Genomic DNA, 20,750 nt, shown 5'->3' on the forward strand with positions numbered 1-20,750 from the left:
GCCTCCACTGACTTCTTGTTCCAGCGGCGAATGTCCTCCCATCTTTTACGGCAGTGGGTTCCCCGTCTCTGGTGGACCCCCAGGGTCCGGACGTCCTTGGCGATGGCACGCCAAATGTCCTTCTTCTGGTGGGCGCTGCCCTACATGACATGTACAGGGGAAGAAGAGAAGTCATTACCAACTGCACCGTCGAAGTGACTGGCCCCCATCCATACCCTTGCCATGTGGCACATGCATTCACAGTCCTTCATGGTCGCAGAACTCTGCCCCCTTCCTAGTGACATCCAGCCCTCTCCACCCAGCATAGCCCATACAACGTGCTCCCTGTATACTTACCTGTTGGTCTGGAGGACCGTAGAGTAGCGTGTACTGGGGGAGGACCCCGTCCACGAGCTTCTCCAACTCCTGAGCAGTAAAGGCAGGGGCCCTTTCCCCAGACGCAGCAGCCATTGTCTCTTCCAGACCGAGGTCACAGCAGCACTTGCAGTGTAGGTCCTCTCCTGTCGAAGATCAGGTATCGAGTGATTGAACAGATAGAAAATGGCGGTCACGTCCGCGGCGGTGACGTCCGCGGCGGTGAGTATCATCACCGCCGGCGCAATTCATCATTGGCTCCTGGGACCCATAGGGTCCAATGTTAACCAATGCAGCATTGCGCCGCGGTCTACGACCGCCTACCGCGACGGTGTACATCGCCAGCACAGTTACCTCACATCCCATTGTCCCAGTTTAGAGGTCAGGCAGCCGCCATTTCAGGGGCCCACATGGCTTCATTTACTACTGCGTCACACATACCTAGGCCTACACTCAACACACATACAGGAAGAGTTTTGTATTTGGTGTCGTGTTCTGTGTAGCTGTGGGTACATACCTAAGCATTTGTTGACTCTGTGTTCGCTGTTGTCCTTCTTAGGCACCGTCAGCTGGGACATTTGAGGAGATGGCGGAATCCTCCGGTGTACCGACCGCTGATGGACCTGTTAACAATGGAGGAGCGACATTTGATCATCACCTACAGGTTTGACCGTGCCACAATCCAGGAACTGTGTACCCAGTTGGAGCCAGACCTGATCTCACCAATCCGCCATCCCACAGGAATACCCCCTGAAGTGCAGGTGCTATCAGTGCTCCATTTCCTTGCAAGTGGATCATTTCAAACAACAGTGGCCATGGCATCAGGGATGTCCCAGCCTATGCTTTCCAGAGTGTTGTCTGCCCTGCTGAAACACGTGAGGAGCTACATCATTTTCCCTCAGGTGGAGGATTTGGCTACAGTTAAAGGTGACTTCTATGCCCTGGGACATATCCCCAACATCATAGGTGCTATTGATGGCACCCATGTAGCTCTGGTCCCCCCCCGCAGGAGTGAACAGGTGTACAGGAACCGGAAGAGTTATCATTCCATGAATGTACAGATGGTATGTTTGGCAGACTAGTACATCTCCCAGGTAAATGCTATGTTCCCTGGCTCTGTGCATGATGCCTACATCCTGTGGAATAGCAGCATCCCATATGTGATGGGTCAACTCCAGAGGCACCGTGTGTGGCTATTAGGGGACTCTGGTTACCCCAACCTGTCATGGCTACTGGCCCCAGTGAGGAATCCCAGGACCAGGGCAGAGGAACGCTACAATGAGGCACATGGGCGGACTAGGAAGGTGATCGAACGCACCTTAGGCCTCCTGAGGCCAGGTTCAGGTGCCTCCATATGACAGGTGGTTCCCTATTCTACTCACCAAGGAAGGTGTGCCAGATCATCATCGCCTGCTCAATGCTTCACAATCTTGCTTTGCGACGCCAGGTGCCTTTTCTGCAGCAGGATGGTCCAGATGACGGTGTTGTGGCAGCTGTGGAGCCTGTGGACAGTGATGAGGGGGAAGCTGAGGAAGAAGACATAGACAACATGGAGTCAGTCATACAGCAATATTTCCAGTGACATACAGGTGAGACCATTTATTTTAATATTACACTCACTTTCACAATTCTTCCTCTATCCTGTCTGTCAATTTGAAGCAGTATTTGCTAACTGAGTTGTACATTTCCATTACGGTTTCACAGGTGTGGTTACCAAGGTGTGTCATCTGCTTGCATCCTTCATGGACTTGTGATGTGTGACATCGGTATGTTGGCATTAAATTTGAAAACGCATTTTGTCACTGTCATAGCTAATACACATGTTTCAAATCACAGACTGACTCCAGATTGTTTTGTGGTTCAAGGGTGTTTATTGAAGTGCTAATTATTGGAGGGGGTGGCAAAATGGTGAGGGGTGATGGTGGAGGAATGTCCATGGCAGAGTCCAGTCTATTAGTCTCACAGGTGCACTGCCCATATGGGCATAGGAAGTGCAGCTGGGGCAGTTTAAGTATGGACAGGGTGACAAAGTGGGACTGTGGGATGACAATCAGGATGGGCTCATTTCCTGGTGGGGGTCTTGCCATCTTGCTCTGTCCTGTTCCTGGATCTCAGGGACTGCTTGCGGGGTGGTTCTCTGTCTGCAGGGGGTGGGGTGCTGGTGTGGTGGTCCTGTGGTGGGGCGTCCTGTCCACTAGCGCCGGCGGAGGTGGTGGGCAGTTCATCGTCCATGCTAGTGTCAGGGGCCCCTTGGAGCGCCACGGTGTCCCTCATGGTCTTTTGTATGTCCTTCAGCACCTCTACGATGGTGCCCAGGGCAGAGCTGATGGTTCTGAGCTCTTCCCTGAAGCCCAAATACTGTTCTTCCTGCAGGCGCTGGGTCTCCTGAAACTTGGCCAGGACCGTCGCCATCATCTCCTGGGAGTGGTGGTATGCTCCCATGATGGAGGAGAGGCCTCGTGGAGAGTGGGTTCCCTTGGCCTGTCCGCCCCCTGTCGCACAGCAGCCCTCCCAGTTCCCCTGTGTTCCTGTGCCTCCGTCCCCTGGACCGTGTGCCCACTACCACTGCCCCCAGGTCCCTGTTGTTGTTGGGGTGGTGGGTTATCCTGGGTTCCCTGTAGTGGTGGACACACAGCTGATTGACGTGTCCTGGGTACGGAGGTGTGGGCCCGCTGGGTGGGTGCTGTGCTGGTGTTACCAGAGGGTGGAAGGTCAGTGTTGGGCTGTGCCTGTGCAAGGGGAACCGACTGTCCCGAGGCCCACGATGGTCCGGGCTGGTCATCTGGATCCAGTTGGCCAGAGCTGCTGTCGTCACTGTGGGCCTCTTCTGTGGGTGGGGTGGAGATGTCTGGACCATCCTGTGTGGTGACATTACGTAGTGGTCCTGCAGGGGTATAAGAGCATGATTATTGCATGTGTGTGTGTCATGGTGTGCAATGGGTGGGTGTGCGTGTACCCCAGTGCAAGCATTCCTGTGTGGGAGCTTGTGTGATTATGGTTGGGGGGGTGTTATGGGTATGTGCAGTGAGCATGCTTTAGTGATGGGTGTCCATGCTTACTTGTGTCATGCAGGGCTTGGTGTTGGGATGTGTGGTTTGTGATATTAGTACATTAGTGAGGAGTTGGTGTGATAGGGGAGGGGGTGAGGGTAGGGGTGTGTGATAGCATGCAGGTAGGGTGGGGGATATGATAGTTAAGATTTGACTTACCAGTGTCCATTCCTCCACCGACTCCTCCGAGGCCCTCTGGATGCATAATGGTCAAGACCTGCTCCTCCCATGTTATTAGTTGTTGGTGAGGAGGTGGGGGTCCGCCGCCAGTCCGCTGAATTGCAATGTTGTGCCTGGAGACCACTGAATGCACCTTCCCCCGTAGGTCGTTTCACCTCTTCCTGATGTCCTCCCGATTTCTTGGATACTGTCCCACAGCGTTGACCCTGTCGACGATTCTTCGCCATAGCTCCATCTTCCTAGCTATAGAGGTGTGCTGCACCTGTGCTCCAAATAGCTGTGGCTCTACCCGTACGATTTCCTCCACCATGACCCTGAGCTCCTCCTCGGAAAACCTGGGGTGTCTTTGGCGTGCCATGGGGTGGTGTTGGTGATGTGTGGGGTGGTGTATGTGTTGATGAGTGTGGTGATGTGTGGTGGTGTGTGGTGTTTTGTGCGTGGATGTTGTATTGGTGATGGTGTTGTGTGCCTCTGTGTGGTGGGGTTATCTATTGCTGTGCTCTCTGTCTGTCGCCTTCGTCTATACGTTTTGGAAGTAGGGGTTTGTGGGTGATGTGGGTGTGTGTTTTATATTGTGTTGGGTGTGTGGGAGTGGTGTTTGTATGTGTATCAGGTGTGTGTATTTTGAATTGTCCAATGTGGCAGTGTTTTGGAGAAGTGTGAGTATTTTGAGCGCAGCGGTGTGTACCGCCAATGGAATACCGTGGTTGAAAGACCGCCGCGTGGATTCGTGGGTCGTGATAGCATGGGCGTATTTCTGTTAGCGTGACGGTGGAGGATTTTTTTTCGCCAGTTTATCACTGACCTTTGGTGTGGCTGACTTGTGTGGGTGTCTGAATTTCGGCGGAATCCGAGATGTGGGTCATGATAGCTGTGGTGTAATTCTGCGGCCACAGTGGTGTGTTGGCGGTCTTCTGCACGGCGGTAATCGGCTTTTACCACCGATGTTGTAATGACCCCCTATGTGCCATTTCATGCAGCATGTACTGTACAGATGCATGAGGGACATTTACAAATATTACTCTATCTCCTTCCTCAGGTGATGTTGCATATGCATTCTCCCCTCATCTCCTCACACCATACAGATGTGCAATCACTTTACCTCAGCAGAAATACAAAGAGAAAACAGATGTACACAAGCCATCATTGAGAACAGTTTTAGGCTCTTGAAGTCAAGATTCAGAGGTCTCCACCGCACATGGGGGTGCTGCTGTGCTCACCTAAAGTTGTGTGCAAGACCATAGTAGCCTGCTGTGTTTTGCACAACATAGCATTAAATCATGGCTTACACATATCTCTGAACCCTCAGCTAGGTCTGAATGTGGGCAACTGGGCCATTGTATAAAACAGAGGGCAGGGTATGCAGGTGCGTGACTAGCTGGTTGACACTTTTTTTCACTTGAGCAACATGTTGTGTCATGGCATTCATGAGGTTTGTAGTCTGGTGTCGATGAGGATTGGTGGACTATTAACACTCTGCCCACATATGCTATACTGAGACTACTTTCTAAGCCATGCATGATGTCTGTATTCAACAGCTGTTGCTATGAGTCAAAAGATTGTGCATGAATTATGCCATGTGCACATGTCAGCGATCAGCATGGAAACTGTCTCTTAGGGCTTCATTGACTCTGGGAATCAAATGTCTGCATGAGTGAGTTCTCCTTTGGACAGTGTCACAAAAGGGGTCTGTGCTTCACAAAAGGCCTCGCCCGTTGGGGTGAATGTGCCACATCAGAGGGCGAGTATCTATTACCAAGGGGAAATTCCTGCTATGAGATTTCACAGCATACCCCACATGCGGTGAATCACCTACAACTGTGTGGCCTCTGCCTCAGGAGCAGAGGCCTCATGTGTCCAAGGCCCCTTGTATGTGTGTATGGGGCAAATCATATAGTGGCGTGGCCATTTGTCTGACATAGATACACCATGGAACCAATGGACCATTTCTGAGATATGGATGGTCCCCACTCAGCTGACACGTTTGGCAACTGCACATGGGATGTCCCACCCCAGGCCTATTGTGATTTATAGTGGAGATTGGGCATTTTGTCCCTGTTTCTCCATGGAATGACTGAGACTACAAGACCCTGAATGCATTATGATCATCCGGCCCAGATCAGCACATCATTAATGGACCAGGTAAATTTCCCAGGGCTCCATGATCACAAACAGTCTTCCTCATGAATCAGACTAACAACTACTGGTCCCATTCTAAATGTGTAGCCATTTTGTATTGTGTTTAATGGAAAGTGCATCACACATGCAGGTCTTATGTTACCCAATTATGACATTGTGCCCATCTCCTGTCAAACCAACAGGCACCTTGCAGGTCATATGATATGGAGTGGCTGCTACTATCTGTCCACGTAATGTCAGTCTAGCACATACCCTGCTCCAAAGGTACATCTGGACTATTGCGGTTGTAGGAAGTTGGCTGTGTATATACAGTACTATCTCAAAGTGAGAGATAGTGTGCACAGATTCCAAGGGTTCCCCTTAGAGGCTGATAGTGGCAAAATGAGATAATACTAATGCTCTATTTTGTGGTAGTGTGGTCGAGCAGTAGGCTTATCAGAGGGTAGTGTTAAGCATTTGCTGTACACACACAGGCAATAAATGAGGAACACACACTCAAAGACTTAACTCCAGGCCAATAGGTTTTTATATAGAAAAATATCTCTTCTTAATTTATTTTTAGAACCACAAGATTACAATTTGATGTAAGTACATTCAATGCAAGGTACTTCACACAGGTAAGTTTAGAACTTTGATTTAAAACAGTAGTACACACTGTTTTGGTTAAAATGGCAAATGGCTATTTAAAAAGTGGACACAGCAAAAATCAACAGTTCAAGGGGGAGGTAAGTTTTTGTTAGTTTCTCAGGTAAGTAAAACACTTACACAGTCAGTCTCCTGGGCATAGGCAGCCCACTGTTGGGGGTTCAAGGCAACCCCAAAGCCACAGCACCAGCAACACAGGGCCGGTCAGGTGCAGAGGTCAAAGGAGGGCCCAAAACACATAGGCGCCTAAGGAGAACAGGGGTGCTCCGTTTCAAGTCTGCTAGCAGGTAAGTACCTGCGTCCTCGGGGAGCAGACCAGGGGGGGTTTGTAGAGCACTGTGGGGGACACACAAGCACACAAAACACACCCTCAGCGGAACAGAGATGGCCGGGTGCAGTGTGCAAAGTAGGCATCGAGTTTGCTGTAGAAATCAATGGAGGGATATGGGGGTCACTCTGGCGATGCTGGCAGGGCACAGAGGGGCTTCTCGGGCCAGCCACCGACTGGGCTAGGATGAGGGCTGCCTGCTGGTCACTCCTGCACTGGTAGGTGGCTCCTCTCAGTCCTGGGGGCTGCGGGTGCAGTTCTTGGTCCAGGCGTCGGGTTCCTTTGGTACCAGGCAGTCACGGTCAGGTGGAGCCTCGGGAACCTCTATGCAGGCGTTGCTGTGGGGGTGCAGGGAGGTCGACTCAGGGTGTCCACGTCGTTGGAGTCGCCTGGGAGTCCTGTCTGTGGTGTTGGTTGTCCTAAACTCGAGCCGGGGGCATTGGGTGCAGAGTGTGAAGACTCACGCTTCTGGCGGGAAGTGAGAGTCTCTTTAAAGTTGCTCCTTTGTTGTAATTTTGTTGCTGTTTCTGGACAGAGCCGCTGTCCTCGGGAGGTTATTAGTCCTTCATGTGCAGGTCAGTCCTCTGAGTCCTCAGAGGTCACTGGTCCCGCTGGATGTGTTGCTGTGTAGGTTCTTTGAGTCTGGAGACAGGCCGGTAGGGCTGGGGCCAAGTCAGTTGTCGTCTCCGTCGTCTCTGCAGGGCTTTCAGGCCAGCAATCCTTCTTCTTGTTGTAGGTTGCAGGAATCTGATTTCCAGGGTTCAGGGTCACCCCTAATTACTCAATTTAGGGGTGTATTTAGGTCTGGGGGGCAGTATCCAATGGCTACTGTCCTTGATGGTGGCTACACCCTCCTTGTGCCTCCTCCCTGAGGGGAGGGAGGTACATCCCTATTCCTATTGGGGGAATCCTCCAAAACCAAGATGGAGGATTTCTTAAGGCAAGGGTCACCTCAGCTCAGGACACCTTAGGGGCTGTCCTGACTGGTGGGTGACTCCTCCTTGTTTTTCTCATTATCTCCTCAGGACTTGCCGCCAAAAGTGGGCGCTGTGTCCAGGGGTTGGGCATCTCCACTAGCTGGAGTGCCCTGGGGCACTGTAACACGAAGCCTGAGCCTTTGAGGCTCACTGCTAGATGTTGCAGTTCCTGCAGGAGGGAGGTGTGAAGGACCTCCACCCAATGCAGGCTTTGTTCCCGGCCTCAGATAGCAGAAAGGCTCTCACCCCATGGGGTCAGAAACTCGTCTCAGTGGTAGGCTGGCACAGACCAGTCAGTCCTGCACTGAAGGATTGGGTAACCTCTGTGTGCATTTTGTAATAAATCCAGCACTGGTATCAGTGTGGGTTTATTATTCTGAGAAGTTTGATACCAAACTTCCCTGTGTTCAGTGTAGCCATTATGGAACTGTGGAGTTCATTTTGACAAACTCCCAGACCATATACTTAATGTGGCCACAATGTACTTACAATGTCTAAGAACAGACTTAGACACTGTAGGGGCATAGTGCTCATGCAGCTATGCCCTCACCTGTGGTATAGTGCACCCTGCCTTAGGGCATTAAGGCCTTCTAGAGGGGGGACTTACCTATGCCACAGGCAGTATTTTGAGGGAATGGCATTCTGAGGGGGATGCCATGTCAACTTTGCCTTTTTCTCCCCACCAACACACACAATCTGCAATGGCAGTGTGCATGTGTTGGGTGAGGGGTTCCTTAGGGTGGCACAACACATGGGACAGCACTTAAGGGACCTTACCTGGTCACAGGGTCCTTGGTACCACTGGTACCTTTTACAAGGGAGTTATCTGTGTGCCAGGAATGCGCCAATTGTGGAACAATGGTACATTTTTAGTGAAAGAACACTGGTGCTGGGGTCTGGTTAGCAGGGTCTCAGCACACTTCTCAGTCAAGTCAGCATCAATATCAGGCAAAAGGTGGGGGGGTACTGCAACAGAGAGCCATTTTCCTACAGCAGGTAACAAAACACACTACTCTGCAGCATGCAGTGAATAAACTCCATTGGCTGTCTCCTACAAAGTGCCCCAGGTATGCATTGTGAATGAGCACCCACTCTGTGCACCCGCAAGGCACATCTGTTGTGCATACCCTGATGGGGGCCCACTGAAGGGGAGACAGGTGATCCTACAGACCCCACAGACATATCTTTGCAGGTGGGTCTAGTCACCCACTGCACCTGCCTGCATGGGCATCTCCAATTCTCCCTCAAATGTGCATGCAGGTTGACATCTGCACAGTACTACATGGAGCAGCTGCTGTATGATAGCTCATTTGTCCACGTGAATGGGCTGCACCCAGGGCAGTGTGAATCTGTGACTGCCCTGTGGGCACTGCATTAATTGTAAAGGGACTCACTTTCCCACACTGCACCTTTTATGAGCTCTGTCAGGGTGCAGACAGAGATAGCTTCTTGTACAATCATGCCCCAGTCATCATTGTGGACAGCACCATGCATCTGTTTTCCTGGGCCCACATAATACTGGGACTACCATGTCAGTATCACTGGCTTTGTATGTGCCTCGCCCACAGCTCCTTCAATAATGCTGGGTGTGGTTGGCTAAACAGTGCAGCAGGATGACAGGGGGATCCTGCCTGGAGATGAGGCTGACTCTGAATGAACATGAAAGAAATGTCAGCACCTTCATATATTGAATGGGAGTTGGTGTGCTGGTCACTATTGATGGTGAATGAAATTCCAAAAGAAAGATCTGAGCCTGAGTCACAGTGGGTCCCCCCACTTGGATGTCTCATTGTGGAGATTATGCCCCAAGTGCAATGACTGAGTAGTTTCTGCACTAGTACATAGGATGTGGGCATGGCCAGACTGGCAAGGGCGGGGGTGGAGGGCTGGGGGCAGGCCTCATTACTGTGTTTCACTTCAGAACGGGTGCTGCAGTATGTGCCTCCAGTTACAAAGCAGCAATCCTGCATGATCCACACACTTACTTTACTGTCTCTGTGTTGGGGCTGGTATGACAAAGTTGCCAGTGCGGCTACGGGTTCCCAGTCTTGCTCAGTACCACTGGCCTTAGTGTCCAGGGTTTGACATCACCACCTGTGTCTACTCTGGTGATACAGTACAGTTTGCTTAGATGTAATCAAGATATGTTGACCACATGTACCATAATGCAATGCAAAGGGCCAAACTGTGCTAAGAAGTATTGTAGTTTTGAGTGTGTTCACAAAACCTTCCCTTTCTCCCTTAATATTCGTGCCGTTCTTACACATGTTTGCAGATGTCACACTTGTCTTCAATGTTTATTCTGCTTTAATTGATGATCCTTCGCCCCACATGTGGATCCTGTGCCCCACCTGTGATCCTACGCTCCGAATGTGCTGCGTATACTCCGGGTGTGGATGATCCGCCTTCGGGGCATATAATTCAGAGACGGGCTGGTACCCAATGTATTTGTCAAGGAAATGACTCATAGGAAATGCAAGGCAGGAAGTACATGACAGGAAGTTGCAGACAGCCATTTTGCTGTCATTCTGAGTCATTCCACCTACAGACAGGATCCTCTGCCATCCTGCTGCTCCATTTACCCTAACTGCCTCCAACATGGCTGAGGGAGTTGATGAGAGGGCACCCCCCCCCCTTCAGCGATTGTGAATTGGACATTTTTGCTGGAGGCAGCTGGACAATTACCCTCAGCTTTATGGGGTGAGGGGGACAGAGGAGCAGCTAAGCAATGCAGCATGTGATAAACTCTGGGAGGAGATTGCGCAGCACTGCAGTGAAGGGGTGTCTACCACCGGCACACCAGGACAGGCTGCAAGCGCTGGGAGGTCCTGAAACGTTGGGCACAACTGAGGGCCCAAGAACTATTGGGCCAGTACTCCCAGCCTCACACCACTGTACAGGAGAGTCCTGAGGACAACCTGGCGACCCTCCATGTCCAGCTGGAGAAGCTGGAGCAGCAGAGACCTGGTTGGTGCATGGGCTGCATTTTGTGATTGGTAGTATGATGTGAGTGGTGACTGAGCTGTACCAACACGTATCAGATGTAACCATGCACACAGTCTGATCAATTGCTGCAGCAGTCATAAGGCTGATGCCCCATTGGAGCACACTGGAAGCACTAATCAGAGCGCATCCTGGGACTAGTAGTGTACTGACCACTACAGGGCAAATAGCCATCACTCCTGCAATTATATGGAAAAATGCAATGCCCACACCATGACTGGTGAACCAACGGCCTTATCACTGCTGGGTACAATGCAGAAGAGATGGTCCAGACACTATCCAGCGTAGTGTAGGGTCAAGACACGTATGTGTGGTGTTGGATGCCGTATTATGCATGATTTTTGTGTGTCCCTCATGTCTCTTTACACATACTCCCAGCAATTACTGCAGCAGTCATAAGGCCGATGCCCCACTGGAGCACATTGGAAGCACCAATCAGAGGGCATCCTGGGAATTGTAGTGTACTGAGCACTACAGGGCAAATAGCCATCACTCTTGCAATTACATGGAAAAATGCAATGCCAACACCATGACTGGTGAACCAAGGGCCTTATCACTGCTCGGTGTAATGGCAAATGGATGGTCAAGACACTGTCCAGTGTAGGGTCAAAACGTTTATATTTGGTGTTAGATGCCGTTTCATGCATGCCTTTTTCAGTGTGTTTCATCAGTGTAAGGTATAATTTCATGTACCTTGGAGTAAAGGCTGACTCTGCAATACTTGTCTCACAGAAAATGATACCAACATTTTCAAAAGAAAACAAATGCACATGTCTTCACAACAGGTCTTCCACATGACAGTAAGGAGGCTGCCACCAATGCAGAGGATCTGATTATCATGTGGAAGGAGGGTGACCTAGATCACATTTGACCGGGCTCGACAATTTGACTGTACATTTGTTTTTGCCCCTGTACAAAGACTGATTTCCCTGAGGTTTCCTAACGTGTTTTTTATATTTTGTCTAACCTCTTCCGAGTCCCCTGCCCATTCTCTGTGAAGAACATTATTTGATTTAATTCCTCCCTTCCCAATGGACGGTTTTTGTTTAAGTTTCTATCATATTTATATAAACAAAAAGAAGACCAAACAGACTGTTGCCGAGTTCATTGTATATGCTGGAACCAACTTATGGAAGTATACGTCTGGAGTTGGTTAGCTATAGCTTCCACATGACACAAATGTACACTGATGGTTCTAGTGACGGACATGTATTGCCCACATTGCGGACACATATTTGGCCTACATCCACATTAATCATTTGACCATCATCAACTAATGTTCAACTCAATGTTAATGTGGAATAAGTCTTTTATTTACATACTGCTATGCAAACATATCTTACAGTGCTCATAGGGAATCTCGCTTGCATTGCCCCAGTTTTGGTCGTGAGGATCGTTATGATGTGGTGTGTTTCCTGGGGTTCTTAGTTGCAAGTGGGTGTGTTTCCTGCATAGGTTGGAGGTCTGCCTGGGAAGGGGGTGGTGTATTCCCCATACAGTGTGAGGTTCTGCCTGGACAGAAGGTGCTGTTCCCTGAACAGTGTGGGTGTCTGCCTGAACAGTGGGTGGTGTTCACTGTATAGTATGGGGGTCTGCCTGGACAGGGGGTGGTGTTCCCTGTACAGTGTGGGAGTCTTCCTGGACAGGGGATAGTGAACCCTGTACACTGTGGGGGTTTGCCTGGAAGGGGGTGTCGAACCCTGTACAGGGAAAGGATGTGACTGTGCAGTGGAGGGCATGTACAAGGGAGTGCTCCCGTCATGGATTGCTGAGGGCCCTGTGCAGGTTTCCTAATTAGGGGCTGGGGTGAGATGCTGCAGGTAGATGTGTTGGCTCCCCTCCATGCATTGAATGTGAAGGATTTGGTATCATTTTGATTATCTCCTCTATCATCTTCATAGCCAATGCATAGTGTCTGGCACTCTCTTCTCTCTGTGTGGCCATGATGTCATTCAGCCTCTTTGCCATGTCTTTCCAGGATGTATCTATTGTTTCCAACACCTGGGTCATCCTGTGCACCAACTGTGGCAGTTGGAGCATGTCCTCTAGTGAGGCAGACATGTCAGACAGTATAGCCCCTATGTCACAAATGTCCTGCCTCACATATGACTGTTGCTGGAAAAAATCTTCCTCCCACTCTCCGACATGAATATCTACCAGCCCTCTCCGCCTGGGACAGCCTCAGATACACCCAGCACATCCACCAGCAGTGGGGAGTGTGGCAGGTAGGAGGGTGTGAGGAGGGGATTTGTGCTTAGAGCCTACCTATCCCTCACCAGGGTTGGCATGTCCCTCAGATGATGGAGAGAAGGCTTGGGAGACACTGTCACAGTAGGAGTGTGCAGGGGAACCAACATGTCTAACCTGGATGTTAGGACTGTGAGGAGGACAGGTTGAGGTTGGGGTGTGTTGGGAATGGGCAATCCTTTGGGCTGTAGGAGGAGGCATCATGCCAACCACAGAAGATTTGGGCTTTGTTGGTAAGCTGCATGGGCCAACAATAGGGGTACGGGATTGGCCTCCACATCTCTTGAAATTGTCCCCTGATCTTCCTCCTCCTCTACTTCATCTTCCTCCTCCTGTGCATTGCTGGCAGATGATAAGACAGCTTGGAAGAGGAAGGGGTTGTAACCTAGGATTGCCCATTGCCTGCCACTGGTGGATGGCCTTACATTCAGACTGAATTGATCCTCCTCACCACCTGTAAAACAAAGGCTGCAAAAGGCTAAGGGGGTCATTCCAAGCTTGGCGGGCGGCGGGAGCCGCCCGCCAAGCGGGAACCGCCAGAAGACCGTACCGCGGTCAAAAGACCGTGGCGGTCATTCTGGGTTTCCCACTGGGCTGGCGGGCGACCGCCAAAAGGCCGCCCGCCAGCCCAGTGGGAAACACCCTTCTACGAGGAAGCCGGCTCCGAATGGAGCCGGCGGAGTGGAAGGTGTGCGACGGGTGCAGTAGCACCCGTCGCGAATTTCAGTGTCTGCTAAGCAGACACTGAAATTCAAAGCGGGGCCCTCTTACGGGGGCCCCTGCAGTGCCCATGCCATTGGCATGGGCATTGCAAGGGCCCCCAGGGGCCCCACGACACCCCTCACCGCCATCCTGTTCCTGGCGGTCGAAACCGCCAGGAACAGGATGGCGGTGAGGGGGTCGGAATCCCCCATGGCGGCGCAGCAGGCTGCGCTGCCAAGGGGGATTCCTCAGGGCAGCGGAAAACCGGCGGGACACTGCCGGTTTTCCGGTTCTGACCGCGGCCATACCGCCGCGGTCAGAATGCCCTTAGGAGCACCGCCAGCCTGTTGGAGGTGCTCCCGCCGACCCCGGCCCTGGCGGTCAAGGACCGCCGGGGTCGGAATCACCCCCTAAGTATTTGCCTTACAATATTATGCTTTGTAACATAAGGGTTAAGTTGAATTATCTTCACATAATTGGATGTTACATGTGACCTGGCATCTGTACAGTTACACACAGCAGTTGATACTGTGGCATTGAGGTGCTCAATGCAGATGTACGATGCAAAAGCAAATTCACCAGTTGCAACCACAGGTCTTTGCGGTATTGAGATCACCCTAGCTGTGAGCTGCAGGACCGGGCTCCTTGAGTGTGTAGCAGAAGAACTGGTCCTTAAACGAGCAGCTTTGTGAAGAGGTGACACCATGGTTAATGTTGTGCATGAATAATATGTGAATATGCACACCTGACACACACATCACTGATCTTGTGGTGTACATTTTACACATCAACTTCAGATGTAATGCTAAAATGGTAATATCAGCTCATACCCTTCCACATGGATTTGGTTGCAATTCATGGGTAGAGTATCAATAGACTACAAAACAATATGGCAACATGACACACTTACCTGCTGGACAGACGCCAGTTGGTTTGACTGCCGCAGCCAGGATATTTCCAACACCCCTGGCTGGTGTCATCCATATCACCGAAGTAGTCCTGGCAGCTGCTGTAATGTGACATTCAAATCCATTACTAAGTGCAAAGGATGAAGGTGATGATTCTACATATCCATGTCAGAGGAATGGACTATTGATCTACAAGTTACAGGCTGCCCTCATATCAACCAGGTATCTCACTTTCAGGCAATCATGTATTTTGAGGTTACTGAGAGCTATGTGATGGAAATAACTAGGATGTCCTGTACTGACTACAATTGGACACATGTATATTTTTATTGGCATCATGAATCCTATTTATGATGTGGTATCTGCTAATTTGTAAAGGAGTCTTCCAGATCATGCTGAGCTGGTTCATTTTTGCACATTAGATTTTGTCAGTACATTTATGAGTACGTGTTTGGTATACACAATTATCAACCAAGGTATGGGTAACATTTGTTCAACATCTCCCCCCAACAGGATAACATTGCTAATTTTGGTCCGTGAGGTCAGCCATTTCTGCTGTGCACTTTTCCGTTGGCCTGTGTTTCCAGTGTATGTGTACGACATTATGGTCTATTTCATCTGACACTGGATACAGTTATGTACAGCACACGTTCTATAGTACTCTAGTCAGTGGTTTAATCATTTGATGATCATGGTGGCAAAGTGAAATGAAGATTGTCCTATGATCCCATTATTTGGTCAAGTAGAAAAGCTGGGCTGATTCCCCACCTTTACTGTTTTCATGTTGTGAAGTTCAACCACTAGATGTCTAGGCTTCCCCTGCACTATATCTACCTTGTCAGCTACTATCACACTCCCATAATGCAAGCCTGCTGGTATCAGTCCACCCCTCATCCACATCATTACTTTAGCTGTTGTTTCCTGGCATTTTGTCATCAAGTATCCATGTCATGAACGTAGGAACAGGTTGTGTCTCATTCTCTCCATGAAAGACTTATGAGACCCTCAAGGCACCAGAGCATCACTCTTTGTTCAAATCAAGCATAAGCAAATCATGTCTATGTGGCCAAGGGGCCACATTGCATGTTTTGAAAGCCCTCCCGGATTGTGCTAAGGCTGAAAACAATCACTGTGTTGTCTCATTATGCACTGGAGTGACATTTCATGAACATTTGGGACACTTGTGACACTTCCCCAGAGTGGCAGGACCATGTATACCTTGGGGAGGGCACAAACAACTTACACATCCTGAAGTGAGGCATAATGATCTGTAACATATAGAATTGCTGCACTGACCTACGCAAAATCCACCTACAAGAGGGCCAGTATGAGCACTGAGATAGGGACAGTACACATACATTTTTGGTTGACCTATCATTAGCCAACATTTCAGGATGAGGTAGACTGTTATGATCCATATATGAGCATATGAGGATGAGTGACAACAGTGAGATTAGACACACACTAGATACTGCTGACATTTACTTCAAAGTTTAGGAGCATAAGCATTTAGCAAGGTCCGTTTGATATATCCTTACCAGTGTCCGACATCTGCCCAGTTTGTGGTACCTGACCAGATGTCACACCCATACATGTTGCAGAGGTCACTGCATGCTGGATCTTTCTGGACAACATCACAGAGCCTACAATGATATGTGTTTGTGTTCAGATAACACACTAGTTGACACGTGATACACAACTTTACCTAGTTAATTTCCAAAGTTAGGCACAGTTTATGAATATCATGAGATGTATCTATGAGCTACCTTATAAAAATGTAGAAGAAAATGCCCTCCCGTGGCCATATTTACATACCTGTTGGTGCTGATGATATGGGTTGTTGTGTACCGTGAAGTTGCCTCCCTGATGTTGCAGAGACCTGTGCTCCAGTGTGTAACTGTTCCCCGGCTGTATGTGGCAACAAAAGGGAAAGGTCATTAGACACGCCCAATATATTTGAGTATGCGCAACCTGTCACAGAACTACACATTTTGTATCTGCATTCCAACAGCAGTGATAAATGAAAGAGGGACATTATCTATTGCCATATACTAGTGTCAGGTGGAAGAGGCAGCAGTGATGGGCCACTGTTTGGGACTGAAGGTTCGCAATTTGATATTGCCATCACAAAGGATTTTGGTACTTGTAGTGTAATGCAATAGCTGAGACAAATGAGGGTTTGAGTAAACATGCAGATTGCACTTACTTGGGACAACATTTGTGGTCACATGTTTTGAGTAAAACAAACATTAGTCATTTGGTGTTATTGTTAGTATCAACACATCTTACCTGGCATCACATTGTGGTCATCACAAAAAGTGTTACAATTCAAATATAAGACATGGTTTAAGGTGAGACAAAATCAGAATTTGACTCTGGCTAAGATATTTTTTTTTTTTACTGTTAGCTGAAGATGAGAATACTATTATTATGACCTGCTGACAAAGGAGGTAATATTGTGGTAATGAGCAGAGAGATGTATATTGAGGAAGCTATGCAACAGCTCAATGACAAATGGTTTTATACCATTGTTACTAAGGAAACTTATACAAAAAATGTCACATGGATTTGGCAATAGCTTACTGTGGAAAGACAAGGGCTTATAATTGTGGGAAGAATATTGTTTTCTAAAGAAAGTTTTTTTCCAAATTACCAGTATTATATCTTCTAACAAAAATACATAAAGACAAGGAATATCTTCCAGCAAGACCTACTGTTTCTTCATGGGAAAGTGCTTTAGAAAATGTGTCTAGGTATGATGATTTCTTCCTTAGAGAATATGTGACTAGCTTGCCATCTTATGTACGTGATAACAAAGATTTTCTAGGTAAACTTGAAGGTATGACATGGGAAGATGATTTTTTACTTACAACTTTAGATATCAATTCCCAGTATGCGATCATTGAGCAAGAGAAGGGAATCAAGGCATGTAGATGCTTTCTTAGAGCTGGGATGGATGGATTAAGGTAAATTGGAGTGGAGTGCAGTGGATTTGGTCGGGGAGTAGAGTGCAGTGGTTCAGTGGCAACCAGTGTCATAGAGTGCAGTGTCATACAGTGGAGTGGTGTAGAGTTGGGTGGCATTGGGTGGAGTGGGTTGTAGTGGATTGAGGAAGTCAGGTGGACTGAAGTACAGTAGAATGGATTGGATTTGGGTAGAGTGTTGTGGATTAAGGTGGATTGGAGTGAGGTGGGTTGGTGTAGAGCGAGTGGACTGGAGTAGAGTGGGGTGGATTCGATTCAAGTGGATTTGGGTGGATTGGAGTGGAGTGGGTTGTTTGGGGTGGGGTGGAGTTGGGTAGATTGGAGTGAAATGGATTGGAGTGGGGTGGATTGTATTGGATGGGGTGGATTGAATTGGATGTGAAGGACTGTACTGGATGCAGTGGATTGGATTGGAGAGTGGACCGGTTTGGAGAGGGGTGGACTGGATTGGAGAGGGGTGGATAGAACTGAGGTGGGGTGTGGTGGACTGGATTGGGCTGGGTGGTCTGGAGTGATTGGAATGATTGGACTTCAGTGGGATGGATTAGACTGGGGTGTGGTATGTTTGGTTGGAGTGAATTGGAATATGGTGGACTGGAGGGGGGTGAATTGGATTGCAGTTGGGTGGGTTGGATTGGAGTGGTATGGATTGTAGTTGATTAAACTGAAATCATGTCAATCTGACTAGAATGGGGAGATAGAAGTGGGTTGGAGTAGAGTAGGGTGGAATGGATTGGAGTAGAGTAGGGTGGAATGGATTGGAGTGGGATGGATTGCAGTGGGGTGAATTTTAGATAGGTGTGGGGTGGTTTGGAGTGGGTGGATTAAGTTGGGGTGGATTGACTTGGAGAGGTGTGGATTGGATTGGGTGGAGTGGAGTGGGGTGATTTAACCAGAGTGGGTGGATTGGATTGGAGTGGCGTGGATTGGATTGAGTGTTTTGGGTTGGATGGGGCGAGGTGGGTTGGGCAGAGTGGGGTGGATTGGAGTGGGTTGGTTCGCATTGGGTGGGCTGCATTGCAATGGAGTGAGGTGGATTTGGGTGGAAGTATTGGGTTGCAGTGGGGTGGATTGGACGTGGGTGGATTGAACTGGAGTGGGGTAGATTAGGTTTGGGTGGAATGGATTGCATTAGGGTGAGGTGGGTGAATTGGAGTTGGGTGGGGTGGTGTGGGTGGATTGGATTGGGATGGCATAGAGTTTGGTGGATTGGACTGAAATGGGTGGATTTTTGCAGTGGGTTTGAGTCGGGTGGATTGGAGTGGGGTGGATTTTAGTGGAGTGAACTGGATATTATGAGTGGATTAGATTGGAGTGGGGTGACCTGCATTGGAATAGGGTGGATTGTGGTGGATTGGAGAGGGGTGGATCTGACTGCAGTAAGGTGAACTGGATTGGAGTGAGGTGAATTGGGGTCAGTGGGATGGATTGGAGTAGGATGGATTAGCGTGAGATAAGTAGATTGAATCTTATTGGGATGGATTGAGTTGCTGTGGATTGGACTGCAGTGGAGTGTCATGGATTAGAGAGGAGTCATTTGGGTGTAACGAATTGGAGTGAGGTGGATTGAATTTGAGTGGGGTGGCTTGGACTGTAGTGTGGTGGATCAAATTGGGTGCATTGAAGCAGGGGGGATTGGAGTGGGGCAGATTGAATGGCCTGGATTGAAATTAGGTGGATTGAACTGGAGTGGGGTGGATTAGTTTGGGAAGTGGTGGGGTGGATTTGAGGTACGATGGATGGATGGCATTGGGTAGGGCGGAGTGGATTGGGGTGGGTGGTTTGGAGTGGGGTAGGTTGGATTGGAATGGGGTGGTTTGGAGTGTGGTGAATCGGAGTAGATTGGAGTGGTTTGGATTGAGTGGGTTGACTGGATGGGGTCAACTGAATGGGGTGGGTTGGACTGGAGGGGAGGGGAGTAGAATCGAGTGGGGTGGATTCAATTGGAGTTGGTAGAATGTAGTGTGGGTGATTGGATTGAGTGGATTGGAGTGGGGTGATTTAGAGTGGGATGAATAGGAGTGGATTGGGTTGGATTAAGTGGGGTGCATTGGATGGTGTGGATTGGATGGGCTGGGTTGGATTAGAGGGGGTAGATTGGATCAGGGTGGAGTGGTTTGAATTGGAGTTAGGTAGGTTGAATTGAGTGGGTGGAATGGGTAAGGTAGGTTAGATTGGTGTGGGCTGAGTTGAAGTGGATTGGAGTGGAGTGAATTGGAGTGGAATGGGGTGGACTGGAATGGACTGTCGTGATGTTGAGTGGATTGGGGTGGCGTGGAGTGGATATGGGTGGTGTAGGGTGGAGTTGATTGGGGTGGATTGTAGTGGAGTGAACTGGAATGGGGTGGGGTGCATTAAAATGGGGTGGATTGGGGTGGGGAATTGAAGTGGGGTGGATGAGGGTGGGGTGGATTTGGTTAGGATGGGTTAGGGTGAATTGGACTGGGTTGAGGTGGGGTGGGGTAGGTTGGAGGAGGTGGATTGAATTGGAGTGCGATGGATTGGATTGGTTTGAAGTGGTGTGGATTGGGGTGGATTTTTTAAATGGGGTGGATTGGAGTTGGGTGGATTGGATTGGATTGGAGTGGGGTGAGCTGGTTTGGAGTGGAGTGGATTGAAGTTGATTGGACTGGGGTGAGGTGGATTAGACTGGAATGAGATAGATTGGAGTGGAGTGGGGTGAAGTGGGGAGGAATGGATTGGAGTGTCGTGGATTGCAGTGGGGTGAATTTTGGCTAGGTATGGGGTGGAGTGGTGTGGATTAAGGTGGGGTGTACTTGATTGCAGATGTGTTGATTGGATTGGGTAGAATGGAGAGGGGTGGATTGGACTGGGGTGGGTGGTATTAGGTGTGGTGAATTGGATGGGGTGGGGTGGAGTGGGCAGAATGGGGTGAATAGGAGTGGGTTGGATGGGTTTGGGTGGGCTGGATTGCAATGGAGTGGGGTGGATTGTGGTGGGGTCAGGCAGATTGGACTGGGATGGATTGGTTTGCAGTGAAATAAATTGGATTGGGGTGGATCAGACTGGAGTGGGGTGGACTGGAATGGGGTGGAATGGATTGGATTGGGGTGGTGTGGGTGAACTGGAGTGTGGTGGGATGGGTGGATTGCAGTGGGCTGGGTGGATTAGATTGGGGTAGAAAGGATTGTACTGGAGTGGGTGGATTGATGGAGTGGGGTTGAGTGCAGTGGATTGGAGTTGGGTAGACTTGATTTGGGTAGATTGGATTA

The sequence above is a fragment of the Pleurodeles waltl genome, chromosome 7 (genome assembly GCF_031143425.1).
Source record: "Pleurodeles waltl isolate 20211129_DDA chromosome 7, aPleWal1.hap1.20221129, whole genome shotgun sequence".
NCBI lineage: Eukaryota > Metazoa > Chordata > Amphibia > Caudata > Salamandridae > Pleurodeles > Pleurodeles waltl.